This window comes from Sarcophilus harrisii, chromosome 6 (genome assembly GCF_902635505.1).
Source record: "Sarcophilus harrisii chromosome 6, mSarHar1.11, whole genome shotgun sequence".
In the NCBI taxonomy this organism is placed as follows: domain Eukaryota; kingdom Metazoa; phylum Chordata; class Mammalia; order Dasyuromorphia; family Dasyuridae; genus Sarcophilus; species Sarcophilus harrisii.
This window is the reverse complement of record NC_045431.1, coordinates 97923144-97943656: the sequence shown is the minus strand read 5'-3', so window position 1 is coordinate 97943656 and position 20513 is coordinate 97923144. Positions and strand designations below refer to the sequence as shown.

Sequence of the window (20513 nt, the reverse complement as noted above, 5' to 3'; positions counted from 1 at the left end):
AATCCTTTTTCTTCTCTTTCTGGCTATTAAAAAAAATTAAACCATCAAAAATTATTCAAAAAAAATTTTTTAGTTTGAATCCAATTGTGTTGGAGAATTAGTCAGTTTCAAGTTGATTATTCGATGATCCTAAAAGGTCTTTAATATTTCTTTGGATAAAACGGGGGGAAAAAGGCTTTCAGACTAATAACCAGTTTGTATAGAGAAGAAAGTCAGGTTTGAATAGAAATACGAAGTGATAACTACTTGCCAATTGTTTTAAGGATTATAATTTAGAGAATAAGACAATTGTTTCTCAAGGAATTTTATTATTATTTTGTTGTTCAGCAAATAGTAGATAATGATTTATTTATCGCTTTTAATCATTACAGCAAGTCAATCTAAGACCCTTAAATACATGCATAGCATTTAAAACATAAAATTCCGGTAATTATCCATTACTTATGCTAAACTAAGTACCTGTTGTCATTGGCAAGCAAAACACATGCAAATGAGCTGTGACCAATTTAAAAAAATGTTCTAAGTGGCTTTAATAAATGCCTGAATGAAAAATTTATCTTTAATATAGATATGATCAACAAATAAGTCTTTTATTTATGAATAGTTTTCTAAACTCTTATGGATTCAGAAGTGTTTTATTTGGACTTCTCATTATAGGTAACTATAAGCCTGCAAGCAGATTATAAATTAACTCCTATACCCTCATGAGTAGCTTCTTCTTAGTATAATTATGTATTAATCATGTTTGAAACAAGGCACATTGGTGAAAAAGTACTCGTCACTTGGTGCTGTTTATAAAAACTTCAACAGAAGGTGGCACTATAATATATGCGAATAAAAATCACTTCATTTCATGGCAGGGCAGTGGCATTTCTTCACTTTTTCTGACAAAATTGTCCAGATACAGAAATACTCGCTTTCTCATCTTTGGCTTAAACTACAAAGTGACCCGAGAATTTTAGGAATTCAAAGAAATACGTAGAATGTGGGGGAAACTTCCAAAAGTCCTAAAAGACTTCAGGAAGGTTTCATTAGTAAGAAATCAGTCAATGAGAATGGAAGTCCTTATTTCCTCTATCGTTTGAATCTTTCATCATTTAGCCACTTTAACAGTAAGCAGTTTGATCCTACCTACTATTCTTATAAATCAATGAAAAGTCAGTGTAAGAAACCAAGGTGGTCTTTTTATTTTCTTGGTAGCTGTAAAACATAAGTACAAGTAAACTCAACCCTCTTCCTAAGACCGTAGCATCAAAGAATTCATTAGCCCTAACTCTGTGTGGTCCTCATGTTGAAATCCATCTGAGTTCCTTCTTTATAAACGGCCATGTCACGGCTGGGAATTCACTGTTCCCTTGACACTACAGATGTCTGTGTGGTTGCAGGATGCTTCATAGTAAATGCAATCTTTTGGCATGTTTATAGATACATGTTTTAGGACAGACATAGAAACATAAGAACTACCCCTCCCTCACCTAAAGTCAGGACATTCGTCTTCATAACTTATCCCACAGTACTTTCTTCCTCTCTTCCTTTCTTTTGTAAGATCTCTTTGCCATGGCCTCCTAATCCTGACACAAGAACATTTTAAAATGGAAAGATCTACAGTTTGAAACATATTCATAAGCTAGAGAGTGACCTGGTATGGCAAGAAAGCCTCTTCAAAGCCATCTCTAGAATGGCTATTTTCCAGGGCCAAGCTGGCTCAAAATGGTCAAAGCCAAAGCTATATTTTTAAGCCTGGCCTGGCACCAGCCAACAGTTGTTGTGTGGTGGCTATAAAGATCTTTGGTGTGCCACACCCTCTATCTGATGTGGAGATATTTTTAAAACTCTGGAGAGCGCCAAGACTCCTATACCAAGCCTAAGGAGTATTTCCAAAAAAGGCTTTCAGGAAGCCATGGTAAACTATATATCAGCATCACTTTCCCCTCCCTCCCAGTCCAAGCTTTTTGATCACAAGGACATGGTAGTCAGCCAGCCTTGCAAGGCCACTTAAGGTTCACCAGTCTAAGCAGCCCTTCTAGCCAATGGCTAAAGGTCTATTTCTAAGTATTCTATTTAACTAATGCTTTGGACATTATAAACAATCTAGCGTCTCATAAGATAATGAAGACACAGCTGATGTTATACATCAGCATATGTTTACTGCAATAAAATTAGGTTGATCCTCTGTTTTCATATGGGTCCCCATTTCAGTTGTTCAGCACTTTGCATAGAAAAAAAAATCAAACATGCCTGAGACAGACATAACGTTAAGAAGAGGAAGATGAAAAGAGAAAGGGCTGGGAAGGACAAAGGAGAGAAAAATGAGATAAGGGTAGTATTTGGAGTCTGTAATTTTTCATAGTGGCCACTACATGGCAAGAGTGTATTGAATGCCTAGCCTGGAGTCAGCAAGATCAAATAGTTTCTGACACCTATTAGTTGCATGATCCTGGGAAAGTCACAATTCATATAGGATATGTATAATGAACTGGAGAAGGAAATGGCAATCATTCAAGTATTTTTGCCAACTAAACCTTAAATGAGGTCATGAAGAGTAGGATATGTCTGAAAAATAACTGAACAAGAAATTTTCATATCTGGTTTCAGCACAAATGATAATTTCTAAGCTAAAATAGGTTTGGCAACTTCTGAGACAGTGAAAAAGATATACCTTTCCTTATTCTCCAATTGCAATAAAAAATGTTCATAGATCTTAGGTTAAGATGGTCTAAGTTTAGGAATTGAGGATTGTTTCAAAGCTACAATAGAATTCTTTGATTTATTCATAAACATTTATTGGAGTTTACCAATGTGAGAAGCTATTCTAGGCTTGGAACAGGAATCCAAGGTGCCTAACCTCAAAGAGAGAACAGCTATATAGTAGGATAGATCTAGGAACAACAGATGGAAGTTGCAAAGAGGCAAATTTAGATTTAAAAAATTTCCTACTAATTTGAACTTTCCAAAGGTAAGAAAAACTGCTTTTGGAGGTAGTGTATTCCCTCTCACTTGAGATTTCCAATCAAAAGCAGGATGGCCAGTCCTCAAGTAGTGTTTGGATTAGGTAACTGTGGAAATCTCTTCAAATTCTGGCATTCTGGAATTCTGAATCTACTTGGAATAGAGTTCAGGTAGAAAAAATGTGAAATTTTCACTAAGTGAAAATGACAGCTGGAAGAATGGAAAGGGGAAGGGGTCATCTATTTGGGAAAAGGAAGAAGGAAATCAAAAGAGAGCACAATGGGTGGAACTCTTGTGGCAAACTTTTGAGAACCCATGGACAAGAACTGCACAGGTTGGGCAGTTATGGATGAATTGCAATTTGCATCAATGTAGGAAACATTCAAATGGATGAAATTAAAGATCCATCTAAAGAGTTAGATACTTGGGTAATCTTTTTCTCTCTTTACAATAGTGGTACCATGGAAAAGAGAATACATTGAATCTGGAAGGGGACGGTAAGTTTTAGAAACTACATAGTCCATTTTTTTTTTTACCTACCTAATCCAAATTATTTTCTAGATAGGATTTTAATATATTAATAAAGATTAAGAGGTAATATACCAATAATGTTTTACTTCATGATTTAAAAGCTCTCTCTTCCCTCATTTAGTAAATACTGCTGTTAATTTGCTAGGTAAAATAAAATTGTTTAATTCAATGAATAATACCACCCTAATTTTGAAAATTAAAAAAAAAACTTTCTAAATTTTTTTCCATTTCACCTGGGAAGGAATGGAATGAGAATAAAAAAGTCTAGCCAAATGAATTGTTTAAATTGTCCAGAAAAGATGGAGATTATCAGTTGGGTTATGTACACACACACACACACACACACATACACACATATGTATACACACACATATACATATTATCAAGTGTTTGTAAGAAGGAAGCAATTTCTAATTGTTTTTAAACTGACTGTGGAACAGAATAGTTTTTGAAAATCCCAATCAATACTTTGCCCAGGGAATGTGACCACATGTAATTTTTTGTCTCTGGGAGGAAAAAAAGAGAACCTAGGTTTATTTATCTGAAAAAGAAAGATTTATATCATTGCTAAGATTAACTGAAAAATAAAGCAATGTTAAAAAAAAATACAGATAATCCCTGATACACACAATGTTTCACTTTTTCTGACAAGTGAGGAATATTATAACAATTTTGGGAATGTATTTTAAGAATGTTTTCCTGGACATCCCCCAAGAGCAAATAACCTGGATTCCTTTATGAAAAACAATACATGCTTGCACTGGCAGCCACAAAATGATAACCCAGAGGAAGGTAACTAGCATATGGAAAAGATGGAAGGGCATGAATGAGAAAGGGACAAGATGAAAAAGCTTAGACAGGTCTCAATCTCTTCTCATAGAGGGAAGTACCAGGCTAAAGATGCCTCAGATTCACTGATCTATAAAAATTTTACTATTTTGTGGTATTATCATTCCACCCTCATCAGACAATCGTATGATTTAGAGCTAAGGAACCATATGGGCCATTTAGTTCAAATAGCTCACAGATGAACCTAAGGGCTGGAGAGATGAACTAACCTGCTCATTGTCACAAGGCAAACTGACAAGCATTTACTAAGGCCCTACCATGGGTCATCATATAGAGGAGGCAACTGAGGCAAAAAAAAAAAAAATTAAATGACTTGTTCAGTCACACTGCAAAAAAGTCTCTGAGGCTAGATTTGAACTCAGAAGATGAGTCTTCTTGACTCCTGACCCAACACTCTACCTAATCTGCCACTTAGCTGCCCCCATCTACTGCCTAGTAGGTGCTTAATGAATGCTTGTTGTTGGCTTCATGGGATCAAGGGCAGGATAAGAAGGAGGCTTGTGGGACTAAATTGAAAAAAGCCTTAGGTGGATTAATTGTTCCATATAAAAGTCCAATACTAAGTGTGTGGGAAAACTCCATTCTGGGTGAAATGAAAGTAAGGTAAGTTGCAATGTGAATTATTGGGATAGTTTTTGGTTTAGGCAGGGAAAATGAAAAGTTACATTTGTGTATTTCCCATCTGTTTGATTACATTAATATTTTCTTAGCCCTTTCCCCCAACTCTTATGGTTAAGCTGAGTCCTGTGTACTCAGAACATTAATCCACTGGCTGGGGATTGGGGAATCTACATCCAACCATTTGCTTTCTATAAGACCTAACATTTATTATACATATGGTGAACCATAATATAAACAACCTAAAGGACAATCATTATTACTAAAAACAACACAACAATAATAAGTTAATATCAACCAGATGGCATCTGCATTTCATTAGGGAAGGTATTAAGAGTACCAGTTGTGATAAATACAAACTAAACTATCTCAAAAATTAATTGCAAAGTTAAGGGTAAGGCAGAGAAGGAGAGCAAAGAATAGGGACACATATATTTTATGGACTAACATAAACACAGTACAATAACTGTTTTTCCTATATGAAATGATGGCAAAACTTTACCCCTTTAGACTCCCTTCCTCTGACACTTATTCACCAGGAGCTATCTGTGATTCTCATTCTCCCAACCAACTTTTTATTTAACAATACTTTGCTTGAGCCTCCTATACCTTAAGTGATGACAAAAATTCAAATGTACAGTATTCAAGTTATAATTATGTAACATATAGCAATTGGTTCCAGTCTTTTAACTTGTCTGATCATAGATCTCAAACTTTATTAGAATGTAAGGTCCTTCAGGGTGAAGACTGCTTATTTAGGTCTTGTGAAATTTGGAATCAAAATTTTAAGTCATGCTTTAACTTCAGACCCAACTTGGGATTAATGATTTGGAAAGGATTTTATAGAACCCCTTTTTGACAAATGGGAAACTTTCTAGTAACTCAGATATTAGTTGCTATAGTAGCTCACTTATGGTAGGAGTGGCAAAGTAAAACATATCTGAATTAAATGAACACAAGATAGAAGTCTACTCAGAAAAATTCATCCTTTCTATTTAGAATAAAAGCTATACTTGGTTCACAAAACAAAACAAAACAAAAACAAAAACAACCCCCCAAGCCCAAACTAGTAGCGGTCCTCTGTCTTAGTACATAAAGGCAATCTATATCTCAAATCATTCTATGTATGGTGAGGGAGAAAGCAATTACTGACCAGATCATAAACTTGGGAACCAACACTCTGAGCGTCACAATGAGGATGAAAGGAACTGTCCTCTGATTAACATGGGGACTGAGGTGTTTGGGAAGTAGTGTACTGACAAAAATCCGAGGACAATGAATGATTCCTCAGAAGTTAAATCCTGCAGCTGGTTCCACAGATGTTAAGGCTTATCCTATAGTCATGATAGAGACTGGGGTAAATGGTAATTTTGGCTCTTTGCAGGATGCAAAGATGTTGTCCAAACCATTTGCAACCAGGCCAAGAGAAAAGGATTTGTACATTGGAATAAATTGTATGTGTTGAAGGACTGGCAGCACTCGAGAAAGCAGTATGGACATTTCTCCCCCTGCTTGGACAATGATTACAAGGCTGATATGGCTGATGGAATTGAGTCAAGTGAAGCTCTGCCATACTGGGCTCAGCTTTTTCTTGTTTTTCTGGGCAGGGCTCATGGGCCACTTTCAGAAAGAACAAACTCCCAACCAAGCAAGATGTCTTCACTCATTTTCATTCCCATTGCAAAAAGTTTGAAGAAAAGAATAGGAAAGCATTAATGATCGTGACTATTAGACCCTATTTCAGTGAAAAGGGATTAATATGGACTTCTGCCCACTGAAAAGATTTGCTATCACTTTTTAAAGAATAAAACATTCATTTTTGCTATATCATTTTTCTAAAGCAAAAATTGTTTTTCAGCACTTTTCTTCAATAATTTGGCATAACCAACTCTGACTGGGGCTCTAAAGCAACTCCCTGTGATACAGATATTGAGAAACTTTTTGGTCTTCAACATACTATGTCAAAATTATTGGACAGCTTAAAAATTACCTTATGTTTGAAAAGAAAAGATATGTTTAACTGTTTTGAACCAAAGCTAAATGAAAAGAATGATTAATCTAATATTTTATTGCTGGGCACAGTGCAACCAAACATTCTAAGGCTGAATTGCATGCAAGTGCTCAAAGGTTCTTTCTGCTTTATTGCTTTTATAGTGAACAAAAGTGGGAATGGCTAAAATAATCAGAATTGAAAAGAAATGGGCATCACCTTCTCAGCCAAGTGCCTCCATTCCAACTTAAGAACTAAGAAACTGTTTTTCTTCCATTTTCTCTTGGTACATTCTTGACATTCTTCTGCTACAAAATAAGATTTTCTCTGCACAACTTATACCAAGAGGACTACTTTATCTTCTACAGGTCTCAGCTACATCATTCAAAACAAAACAAAAACCAACTATTCCCCAGCATATGACTTCTAGAAAGGCTGACCCCAAGTGAAAATAGAAAAATTCAGACATCAGATCCCAGTTTCCTTACTCTGATTCTATACTCTAATTAGTTATGTGTCCTATGATAAATCATTTAATTGCTCCAGACTTTCACTGGCCTATACTTAATAAGGAGAATTCATATTTGTTTAATACAGGAATTCTCAAATTTTTCATCATAATTCCTTTAATGATCCCTTCTCAGAATGTCTTTAAATGCATAAAAAATACATATGAATGTAGGGGAAAAAATTACACTAAAATTTTTATCAAAATACTTTTAATAATCAACTTTATAGACCCTAGGTTAAGTATCCCAATCTAGAGTTTTGAAGATTTACAAACACAAATAAATTGGTCCATAATAGATTATCTTAAAAAACTATCAGCAAAACATAAGAATGCTGCTGATCCACACACATACATATACACATATTGTTGTTCACTTGCTTCAGTTGTGTCCAACTCTTCATGACCCCATTTCAGGTTTTTTAGGCAAAGATATTGAAGTTTGCCATTTCCTTCTCCAGCTCATTTAACAAATGAGGAAAAGGAGGCAAACAGAGTGAAGTGACTTGCCCAGAGTCATACAGTTAGTACGTGTCTGAGACCAGATTTGAACTCAGGAAGATGAGTTTTGCTGATTCCAGGTCAAATGCTCCCTCCACTGCATCACCTAACTGCCCACATATGTATATAAGGGCATATATTTCTATATGCATATACACATATAAACACACACACACACAGTGATACAGATGAATTTTATATAACAGGAATGCTTCTAAAATTCAGCACAGTAGAGGATCTCCCTGCTGAAAGGAATCTTACAGTAAATCCTGCAAAATGAAGAGGCCTTTTGTGATGTGTGGAATGTGTGGAACTTTTAAAGGCTGGATGCAACTACACTGAAAATGATCCAGGGGAAATCCAGGCGTAGAAGAAGGAAGCTTATGACTTATGGACATCTTCACCACAATTCTAAGAGGAAGAACACCTTTGCTGAACGGTACTAATGCTGACATGGAAAAACATCAGAACTATCCTTGGCCACATTGGGCCTAGGAAGTTACAACTCAGCCTCTAATCCTTTTCCCATTTTAAACTTTTTTGGATTCTATAGCTCAAAGCAGACATTACACCCTCCTTTTTTTTTCTTTTATCCTATCTTTCTTCTCTCTTCTTCCTCCATTCCCTCCCTCTTCCCTTCCTCCATTCCTTCCTTCGTTCCTTTTTTCCTTCCTTCTACAAAACTCTACAAAACTTAGTTTCTTCTCTTGAAAAGCTTAGTTTGTATTCAGAATGTCTAATTTAACACTCAACAACCTTCTTGTTCTGTTCCTTTGCTATAATAACATTAACACTGACTTTTATGTAGCAATTTACCATTTACAAGGTCTTTTATTTGTTTTCAGATTTTATTGTCACAACAAATTGATGGGGGTTGGCAATATAAATAACATCATCCCTATTTCACAGATGAGGAAATTGAGATATGGAGTGGTTAAGTGCTTTGTACAAAGTTCTACAGCTGGTAACTGGCAGAAGCTGATCCTGAATCCTGATCTTCTAATCCCCATCTATTGTTCTTACTTGGCACTGTTTGTGTTTCACTTTCTTCCTTTAAGACTAGCTCCTCTTGTTCCCCAGTTCCTCTTTCCCCCTCTACTTGATAAATGTGGATGTTTCTCTTAAGTCCATGGTCTTTTTCCCTCTAAAAGCTCAATTATTTCACTATCACCAATATGTGAATGACTTACAATCTAATATATTTCTAGTGCCTACCTTGCTCCAGAGAACCAATCCCCAAACCCTATCTTTATAAGATTTAGAGCTGGAAGGCCCAAGAGAGACCAACCAGGTCACACCTTCTTTTTACAGATAAGGAAACTTTTTTGTAAAGTTTGACCTCTGAGACCCCCCAAAGATGAAGTGGCAAGCCCCAAAAGGTATTACTAGTAAATAGCAGAGTCAGAATTTGAAAAGAGATCTGGGAACTTCATACATAAATTTTCTTTCTACTCCAATGATGCTCTTATCTGACATTTCTTTCTGAATACTGTGGTGTCATTTTAAACTCAGCATTTCTAAATCCAAAATTATTTCTTCCTAAATCCTGATTAATTGCCTTTCTGCTCAACTTCTTATTAAGGGGCTCAAAAATTTCATTATCATCCCACCTCTTCCCTGCTTAACCCAATTAAACATTTCTTCTTTACCAATGTCTGTTGAATACAATGTATTTTAAACCCTGAACTATGTTGAGGGACTTGTAGAGAGCAACTGGTCAAATCACCTTCATTTTAGAGGAGGGAATGAAGAAATTAAGAGATTCCTCTATATGTCACATAGAAATCAGTAGGGTAGTTGAGATTTAACTCCCGGTCTCCTCACTTCCTTGTTCAAAGGGTTTCTGAAATATAAACTACTTTTATATGTTTCCTATCACTCCCTTAGATCTAGATGGTACCATAGTGAACAGAGTGCTTGGCCTAGAGATAGGAAGATGGAGCTTCCCGAGTTCAAATGTGGCCTCAGAAACTCACTAGCTGTGTGACCCTGGGCAAGCCACAATCTTATTTTCCTTGGTTTCCTCACCATAAATTGACTCGGAGAAAGAAACGGCAAACTACACCAGTATTTCTGCCAAGAAACCACCAAATGGAGGCAACAAGAGTGGGAAACAACTGAAAAATGACTCAACAACAGTAACAAAAGAGTAAAACACAACTGAAAAATGACTCAATAGCAAAATTACTCCCTCCTCTCTGAATCTATCCATATGAAGCAAATTGTTCCTCAAATAAATCTTATGCTTTCCTTCTTCTACGTGTTTCCTCTTGTTTTTCTTCTTGGAATACATATCCCCTTTATTTCTTCTTTGCCTTTTTGGGATGCTTCCTGTTCCTTTCAAAACCCAACTTATATTTCACCTCCTTTTCCATAAAGTCTTTATCTATCACTTTCATCTAGGGTTCTCTTCCTTTCTCTGAACTCCAATAGCACTGATTGTCCAAGCATACTGGTCATTCATTGTTTGGTCTTATTGTTATTTTTTAACCAGCATGTGTCCTGTAAACCAAAGCTTCTTAAATTGTGGATTATGACCCCATATAGGGTTAAGAAACTGAATATAGGGGTCTCAAAAAATATCAGTAATAACAGGTATTAAATATTTTGTCAAGATTTAATTCTTTATGTAAAATTATAAAGAAGCACATCCAAATAAAATTTGCTTTCATTTTTAAAAAATAGTAAAATTATATGCATACCAAAGAATTATTTTAAAATAAATTTCTTTGACTTATTACCAGTAAATGTTTGGTTTGTATGCCTATTTTATTTACCTATATACCTGGAGTTATGTAAACATTTCTTGGGCAAAAAGGTGTTGTGAGTGGAAAAAAGTTTTAAGAAGTCCTGCTATAAACTGTAAGGCCAGATCTTGTGCTTATTTATATACTATCAATGCCCAACTGAGGCAAGAAGTGGCAATATAGTAGGAAAAAATGATGCACTTGTATCTAGTTTAATCCCAATTCTGTCAATTAGTAGCTGTGTGATGTTGGATGAGTAATTCAACTTCTCTGAATCTCAGTTTTCTCCTCTGGAAAAAGGATATAATTCTGCTTGACAGAGTTATAGAGTACTTTACAAACCATGAAATGGTTTGATATAAATGTCAAATTATTATATAGTAGATATACAATAAATCTGTTGTTTGATAAACACTTTCTGAAAATGTTTATAGACCAAGAAATTGTTTTCAGCATAAGGGATGAAAAACAGGGTTTTGGAAATTTTCAGTCTTCATAAAGCCAGTCAGAACATTATTAGCTGTCTTTGGGACTCTAATTCCCAACAGAACATGACAGCATTTGGGAACCCTGTAAGTAACACAGTTCCTAATTTGGCATTGGTGAACTACTTCACCATGTCTTTGGCAGTGCCAGCTGTACTGATGCCCATTTTCCATTTCTTTGGTTATCAGTCAAAGGGCATCAAGTTTGTGTTTACCTTAAGGAAACAAGCTTCAGTGAAATTTTCTGGACTTGGTGAGAACTTTAGTCATCTCTAAGCTATTCCTTTTCATTGACAGAGCACATTCTCCCTATCACTATAACATACTGAGGCCATTTTTTTCCCTCTCAAAACATACACTGTACCACTCAGATAACAAAATTGGCCCTCATACAGAACGAGGAAATGGTTCCCTTGTGTGGGCTCATTGTTTAGCAGGTCATAAAGACACAATGTGGTGCTACTAATAAGGCTGAATTGAATGCCTGTGTTAGGGCTGGAATCTAAGGCATTGATGTCTGGACTTGGAACCTTACAGGGATGTCTGGAATAGTTTTTAAGGAGTTTGCCTAAACCCTGGCACAAGTTTCTAATGACTTACACACAAGTAAAAGAATGTGTAGGTGGAGTCCATGATTTGCCACTAAGGCAAATGTGCCTCCTGGCTAGCTACATGGTAAGAATTTTTTAAAAAAGTTTCTAACACGAGTGTGGTGTAGGGGAAAGAACACTGATTCAAATTCAAATATTGCCTCTGTCACTTGAATAAATTAATCTTCCTGGGATTTTCTAAAATTAGAGAGTTGAACTAGACAACCTCTAAAATCCTTTTTGTATTTATGATCCTCTGATCTTTTGAAACAATTTCTTGTATCTAAAAGTTAACACCTCAAAGATGATCTAGATCAACTTTCCTTTAATCTTTTTTTTTCTCCCCCAGGAATGAAAACTGGACATTCCACACTTGGAGGTGGTGGTGGTGGAGGAAAGATAGTGTGTAAAGGCAGATGAGAGATGTCAAGTATTGTATATTCTCTCTTCTGACAGGCAATTAAAAATGACACATAGTTAATTGCATGGCATAGGAGCTACCCCAAACACTTTTACTTATGCAATTTTGTCCTTCACCTTCCTCATGTGGCAGCAATTTTATTAATAGAAAGAGCAAAGAAATAAACAGGAAAAAGAAACTGTCCTAAATAGCTGAGCTAGGACTCGCAGAAATAACCTTGATTTTTATATCATTAAATACATTTTCCAGCATTACTTCCCATTATACAATTTAGTGTTTTCATTAGAAAAAAGCTAAGGCAGCTCTATCACTAGCTAAAATTGTGTGACTCTGGGACAGTTGCTTATCATTTCATATTTCAGTAACTTCCTTTGTAAAATTGAGGTTGTTGGCTCAAAGATCCCTTCCACCTTAAAAATCCTATGATTAATTACTATAAAATGCCATAATCATAATTTCTATTTTGCAGGAAAATTAGAAATTCAGTCATTGTTTCTTGGTTTATGATTAATTTATGATCTGTCCTCTAGAGATGGATCCTTAAAATGCTTGGTGTTGATTTAAAAAAAAAAGGACTCATGGTAACATTAAAAATGGTTTTAATTTTAAAAGAGGCTGAGACAAACATAAATGGAATGGTAACTCAATGAGCCCTACTTTGAACACAGGTCTGTTAATTCCAAATACTCTTATGATTATACCATGATGCCTTATGTTAAGTTGTAAAAAATCAGCGTCTTTTGTAGGAGAATTTTTCAATTTCCTATTAACATAAAAGGCTGAAGGAAATATACTAGATTCCTGAATAACTGGCAATTTGCTAATCTGCTTTAATTATAACTAAGAAAGATTCCTCACCTATACCAAAGATGGCCTGTGGCTAACATTTCCTGCATAGCCAGCTGTCACAAAGGGATATGTATTAAAAGAAAGCACTATTGAACGTGGCTATTCAAAATTATTCCATTTTCCCTAAATGACTGCCATTGATAGTTTAAAAGTTAATGACTAGAGTAAAATAAATTTTTCTGCAGGGTGAATCAGACAATTGGCCATTTGCTAATTCCAGACTTTCAAAATAAGAGGAAAGGAGAAAAAGGAACTGGAAAGCAATTTTTTGAGACAAAATTCTAAACATTACTTGGCAAGTTCCAGAACCTTAGCATAACATCAGGAATTAAGAACCTAGTGACTACAGAGAAGAGCTGTATGGATTTTTAATGGGTTTGACCTTTTTTAGAGCATGACCAACTGACCTTGACATTCCTTAGGGTCCAAATGATGCAATTCAATAAGAAGGTGCTGAATGGCCTTTCACCTATGGGAGGCTAATCTGATGGATTCAACAATAAATGAAATTCATCCAAATGTGTCCTGGGAAGAGCAACAATGAGTGAACTAGCATCTCTTGGAAAAGAGTACATCTAAACAAGGAGAGCCAAAAACATTCTTCAATAAGATGACCCAATTATTCAGTGCAATTACTCTCCAGGAAAATTAGAGAAGAAGGGAGAGGGAAAAGAAGAAAAGGAGGGAAGAGAGAGATACATAGAGAGAAGTAAAGAGAAAGAGACAGAGACAGACACACACATACACACATACAGACACACACACAGAGAAACAGAGGGGAGAGAAAAAGAGAATGAGCACACTACTCATGGCTGCCTAAAGCTTCCAACACGTTTATACATAGTACTTCTCTATGTATGGTAAACACTCCAAAACTCTGGATCAATTGAAGTTTTTGTTATTATTTGATGTTTCTGGACATTTATAGGATGATGATAAGTGATCTTTGTTATGATGACATTAAGACATCATGAAATTCTGGCTTGCTTTCTGAACCAATGAAAAATTATGTTTGGGATAGCTTTCATGTTATGTATTTTACTGTATTCGAATTCTCTAAAAATGGGCAATCCATGTAAGGTAGTGGAATTAATGCTATACAAAATACTTCACTTCTCAACTATACTAGATTAACAAATTTTCATAACACAATCAGGGTTCTTGATAATAATACTCTGACCTCATATGATAAATATTAGATAATCTTTCTGCAAATGAAGGCCACTACAAGTTTGGAAGTAGTGATTATTTCTAGAATTTTTCAACTATTTTAAAAATCCAAGTAATAATTCAGGAATTATGTCCAGAAAAGGGGAAAAAAAAAAAACCAAAACAACAAAGGCTTCTCAGATGAGCAGAATAAACTTTTTTCTTTTTCTTTATTCCTCCTTAATCTTTTTGCAATTTAACAATACTGTACTCTTTTTTGGGGAGGGGGGGAAATGCCTGGTTCTCCTTCTATTTATTTAACCAATCTTTCTTAATCTTCTTTAATAGCCCTTTGTCTTCTGGCTAATTCCTTACATGGTATGTAGTGGAAACAACATGATTTGGCATCAGGAGAGACCTGGAATCATAACGGTCTCCAATATTAAGTGGTTGTATGTGAACATGACCAATCTTATTACCCATTTATCCTCTCTGAGTCTCAATGTCCTTACTAGCAAATGCACCAACCTACCAAGAGATCTATATAATAGAGATGTTGTGAAGATCATATGTGAATGTATAGAAAGTGCTTTGTAAACCTTAAATCATGATATAAATTTCAGGTCTTATTTTCTTCTTGTCTCTATCTCTTTTCATTTGGCAATCAAAGATATTTCCAGGACTTTGACAACTATCTATAAGCAAATAATTCCCGGTTTTCCATCTCTAGTCCTGACTGCTTTATAAGCACAAGTCCACATCTCCAAAAGTCCCAACAGGTGGGTTAACTTTTTAAGGGGTAGGACTGATAGCTAGATGGTATAGGAGATAGAATGCTTTCTCTACCATATTAAGCTCCTTTTTTTAGAGAATTTTGAGAGCTTATGGATCCCTAGTTATACTATCAAGTCACGGTCCAGAACAGAGGTCCCATTTCCTGCCTTCCCTCATAAAAACCCCAAAGCAACCAGCTCATTATCACTATCTTAAGAACAACAACAACAACAATAAAAAACCTTCCAAATTACAATGATTTCACTTTTTAAGGGTAAATTCATAATTTCAATGTTTTATTGAAAGCTCTAATGAAATAGTTTGGCACTCAGAAACTTATTAAGTCAGCAGAGACCCTAGATATCTCATTATGTCAGGCTGAACACCAAAGCTAAGTAATAATAGAAGATAATCGACATAGCAGTATGGTAGGAGGTGACTATCTCCAAGAAAGCTTGGGTTTTCATTGTCCCAATCAGAGTACCAAAAATCATTGTGTTCCATGTTGTTCTCAATTATGGGTGAACATAAACTGCTCAATCAACTTCATTTGTTGAGTAAGATACTAAATATGCATGTAGCTTTGTAGCCTTCTCTGTTATCTCTCTCTTTATAAAAAAAAAGAAAATAAAAAACCTCCTGTAACAAATATGCCTGATCAAACAAAGCCAAATTCCCTACATTGACTATGTCCAAAAATATTTATTTGGCTCAATCTGCCTGAGTCCACTATCTCTTTCAGAAAGAGGGCAGTATATTTCTTCATGAGCTTTCCAGAATCATGGTTGGTCTTTTCTTGATCAGGATTTCTCTATTCTCTTTCTAATTTCTCTATTTCTATTGAGGATACTACTGTCCTTCTATTTATCCTAGTTTTCAACTCAGTAACCATCAACAACATGTTTTCCTCCTTTACAGATCAAATCCAGTCATCTCCAAAGTCTACCACCATAATGTTTCATTCATTCATTCATTCATTCCCTTCTCTTCCCTCATATGGCCACAAGCCCAGTTTAAGCAGGCCCACATCATCTTTGACCTTGTCTTATTTCAATAATTTCCTAGGGGGCAGCTAGGTTGCACTGTGGTTAGAGCACCAGCCCTGAAGTCAAGAAGATCTGAGTTCAGAATCCAACCATTTTGGAGAGTAGTTTGGAACTATGCTCAAAAAGTTATCAAACTGTGCATACCCTTTGATCCAGCAGTGTTACTACTGGGATTATATCCCAAAGAGATTATAAAGAAGGGAAAGGGACCTGTATGTGCACGAATGTTTGTGGCAGCCCTTTTTGTAGTGGCTAAAAACTGGAAACTGAATGGATGTCCATCAGTTGGAGAATGGTTGAATAAATTGTGGTATATGAAAATTATGGAATATTACTGTTCTGTAAGAAATGACCAACAGGATAATTTCAGAAAGGACTGGAGAGACTTACACGAACTGATGCTGAGTGAAATGAGCAGGACCAGGAGATCATTATATACTTCAACAACAATACTAGATGATGACCAGTTCTGATGGATCAGGCCCTCCTCAGCAACGAGATCAACCAAATCATTTCCAATGGAGCAGTAATGAACTGAACTAGCTATGCCCAGAAAAAGAACTCTGGGAGATGACTAAAAACCATTACATTGAATTCCCAATCCCTATATTTATGCACACCTGCATTTTTGATTTCCTTCACAAGCTAATTGTACAATATTTCAGAGTCTGATTCTTTTTGTACAGCAAAATAACGTTTTGGTCATGTATACTTATTGTGTATCTAATTTATATTTTAATATATTTAACATCTATTGGTCATCCTGCCATGTAGGGGAGGGGGTGGGGGTGGTAAGAGGTGAAAAATTGGAACAAGAGGTTTGGCAATTGTTAATGCTGTAAAGTTACCCATGTAAATAAAAGGCTATTAAATTAAAAAAAAAAAAAAGATCTGAGTTCAAATTTGACCTCAAATACTTAATGCTTCCTAGCTGTGTGAGACCCTGGGCAAGTCACTTAACTCCAATTGCCTCAGGGGGAAAAAAACTGTTTCCTAATTGATTTCCCTGACACTAGTCTCTACCCTCTCCAATCTATCTTCAATATCACTTGAAATTTCTAAATTACAGGTCTATCCACATCACTCCTCTAATCAAGCAATAGGCTCCCTCTTGCTTTGAGAATAAAAAATAAACACTCTGGTTTTTTCATACCTCACAATTTGGCTGCAATCTACCTTTCCAAGATTACTTTATATTATTCCCTTTCACATAGTTCTCCATTCAGCCAAATTGGCCTTCATTCTGTTTCTCACACATGATACTCCATTTCCCATCTGTGTCTTTGAAGAAGCTGTCCTCAGTAAATCCCTGCCTCCCTGCCTCCATCTCTTAGAATCAAATTCTTTAGTTTCTTTCAAAGCTCAGTTTTAAAGTTAACTCCTTTTAGAAATCTTGTTCCTCTGGCAGTTTGTCCCTTAAGTGCCTTGCATTTATTTTGTGTATATTAACGTGTTCATTTTTCCCCTCATTTAATTAGAAAGTAAGGTCTTTGAAGTCAGAAACCATTCCTTTCTCTGTGTACATATGTGTGTATGCATTTGTATCCCTAACATCTAGCATAATGCTCAGCATACAGAAGATAAAGGCTTATTGAGTAATTGATTATGTATACCCTTGATGGTATACTTTATATACAACTTCTTGAAGTTTTAATTTCAACACATAAAGTGAATTTTCCATGAAACTGTTGGAGTTTAAACTCCCTTTATCAGAATAAGGCCAAAAAAAAAAAAAAAAAGTATTTACAACTCAAAAGGTCCATTAATCATTTTTAGTAAGAATAGACTAATAAAAATTCCAAAGACAAATATGCTCCAAACCAGGCAAGTTCCAACAAGGTTTCTTTTCCCATAAAGTACATTTTTTGGATGATTTGTTAGAAACTTGATCATTGTAGAAGCTACCCACAATTCACAATAACTATACTTCTATAGTTAACATAGTCTATTGGTATGTTATAGTTTGCATATAACAATATAAACAATGAAAAAATGTAGTCTAAGGCTATTAAAACAAATTATTTTAGCTCACAAGTAGCAAATCCCACAATGATTAAAATGTTCATGATACCTGGGAACATGGCATAGTAGGGAGTGTACTCAATTTGGAAAGAGGTTCTAGACTGAACTCTGGGCTCTGCTGCCTTATCACTGAGACCTCCAACAGTCTCAATTTACCTCCAACAGGCTCAGATTTTTTTCTCATCTATAAAATGACAGAATTGAACTAGATGAACTCCAAGATTCCTTCCTACTGTAAATGTATGGCCTTTTTGGATATAAGATCTTCTGATCCATGGTCTTAACCAAAGATCATTAGTAAATTAAGGGATTTGTTTATACTTGTTTTCCAAAATTAACTGGCTTTTAAAAAAGAAAGCATAAAGCTGGGACTTTGACCATTAATAAAAGACAGTAATTTTATTACTTTCATAAATGCTTGTTTCATAAGTCTTAAATTTCACCTCAAATTCCTAGAGAACTCTAGAATGAACTAAAATTTAATAAAAAAAAAACTTAAAATAAAATAAAATAAAATAATAATATTTTTTTAAATATTTTATTAAAATAAAATAGAATGGGAAGAATGAGAAAGAAAAATTTCATTAAAAAAGCTATTGAAGCTATAAAATATTTGGAGGGATATCTGCTATGACTCACTCAGGGACTATATGAATATAACTATAAAATACTTCTCAAAGAAATAACAATAGAATTAAATGGAAAAGAGTTAATTGTTCTTGGACTAGTTGAGCCAATATAATGAGTATGACAATACTACATAAATTAATCTAATTATTCAATACTATACTATACTAAACCCTCAAAAGTATATTCTATAAATCTAGAAAAATAATAATAAAATAGATAAAGTAGGACAAAAGGTAAAAATCTTTAGGGTGATCATGAAAAAAAAGTGAGAAAGGAAAAGAATGTGTATGTGTGTATGTGTGTATGAGTATCAGATCTCAACTTATACCATAAAGTATCAATGATTAAAATGACTTGGGACTGATTTTAAAAAGAAATGTCAATAAATAGAATATATAAAAGCAAATTAACACAGTAGCGTGGTGTTTGATAAATACAAAGATCCCCATTTCTGGGGGAAGGACTTATTATTGATCAAAAACTGCTGGGCATTTAAGAAATCAGTTTAACAGAACTAAGTATAAACCCAAACTTCACACAATACAAGAAGACAAACTTGAAATGAATATAATCACCTAACTATGAAAGTTCATTTCATAAATAAATTAGAGGAGTAAAGAAGAAATTTCCTTTCAGATTTATGGATAAGGGAAGAATTCATGATAAGGGAAGAGAGGTAGAGATTATCACATAAGATAAAACAGACAATTCTGATTATTATAAAAGTAAAAAGTTTTTGCATAAACTATAAATATAGTGAAAATGAGAAGAGCGGAGTTAAAATCCAGCCTCAGACATTTATAGATGGGTGACTCTGGGCAAGTTACTTAACCTTTTACTCAGTTTCATGAACTGTAAAATGGGGATAATAACAGCACTTACCTCCCAAGGTGCTTGTTAGAATCTAATGAGATAATATTTTTAAAGCACTTAGTATACCTGATACATGGTAGACACCATATAAATGCTGGATATTATTATTATTATAATTTGTAAGACTAAGAGTTATTGCCTAACAGCCAAATAGACTAAATAGATTTTAGCCAAATAGATTTCAAAAGGCAGTTTTTAAAGAAAGAATTTCAAGCTATCAAAAAAAAAAAAAGAAAAAAATATTCTGAATCACTTTACACCTATTAGATTGGCAAAAAATGACAAAAGAGGAAAATGGCAAATTTTAGAGAGGCTGTGGAAAATAGGTAGGCACATTAGTGTATTACTAGGGGACCTGTGAGCTAGACCTGCCATTATGGAAAAAAATTTGGAACTATATGCAGAAAATTACCAAAACTGTTAATAACTCAGGTATATTACTATTAGGTCTATACTCCAAGGAAGTCAAAAGAAGAAAGGATCTATACATACAAAAATATTTAAAGTAACTTTTTCTGTGGTAGCCCCAAATTGGAAATTAAAGGGGGAATCTTCCTCTTGGTGAATAGCTAACTAAATTGTGGTATATGCATGTCATGCAAAATTACTATGATGCTTAAAGAAATGATGAAATAGACAATTTCAGAGGAAACTGGGAAGATTTCTATTAATGGATCAGAGCAAAGCAAAAAGAATCAGGAGAACAGTTTATACAATCAAAATAATATTATAAGGAAAAACAATTGTGAAAGACCTTACATCTGATTAAGTCAATAATAAATCATGAGTTTAAAATAAGAAAGATGAAACTCAGCTCTTGCCAGAAAAAATGAACTTAAAATGCTGAACTATTTCATATATTAAATTACTGAACTATGCAGCTTTTCTCTGTTATTTTGCTCAATGGTGCTAGGGGAGACTAATTGAAATGAAATTGAAATAGTAATTCAAATGACATGTAATTTAAACAGTAATTTTTAT

The 20513-nt window shown here is 34.7% G+C and overlaps 1 protein-coding gene across 5 annotated transcripts in view; it reads right to left on the bottom strand.

Moving 5' to 3' along the window:
• Positions 1–20513, bottom strand: part of PALLD (palladin, cytoskeletal associated protein) — a 470544-nt gene that overhangs the window by 59746 nt on the left and 390285 nt on the right. The window lies entirely within an intron of this gene.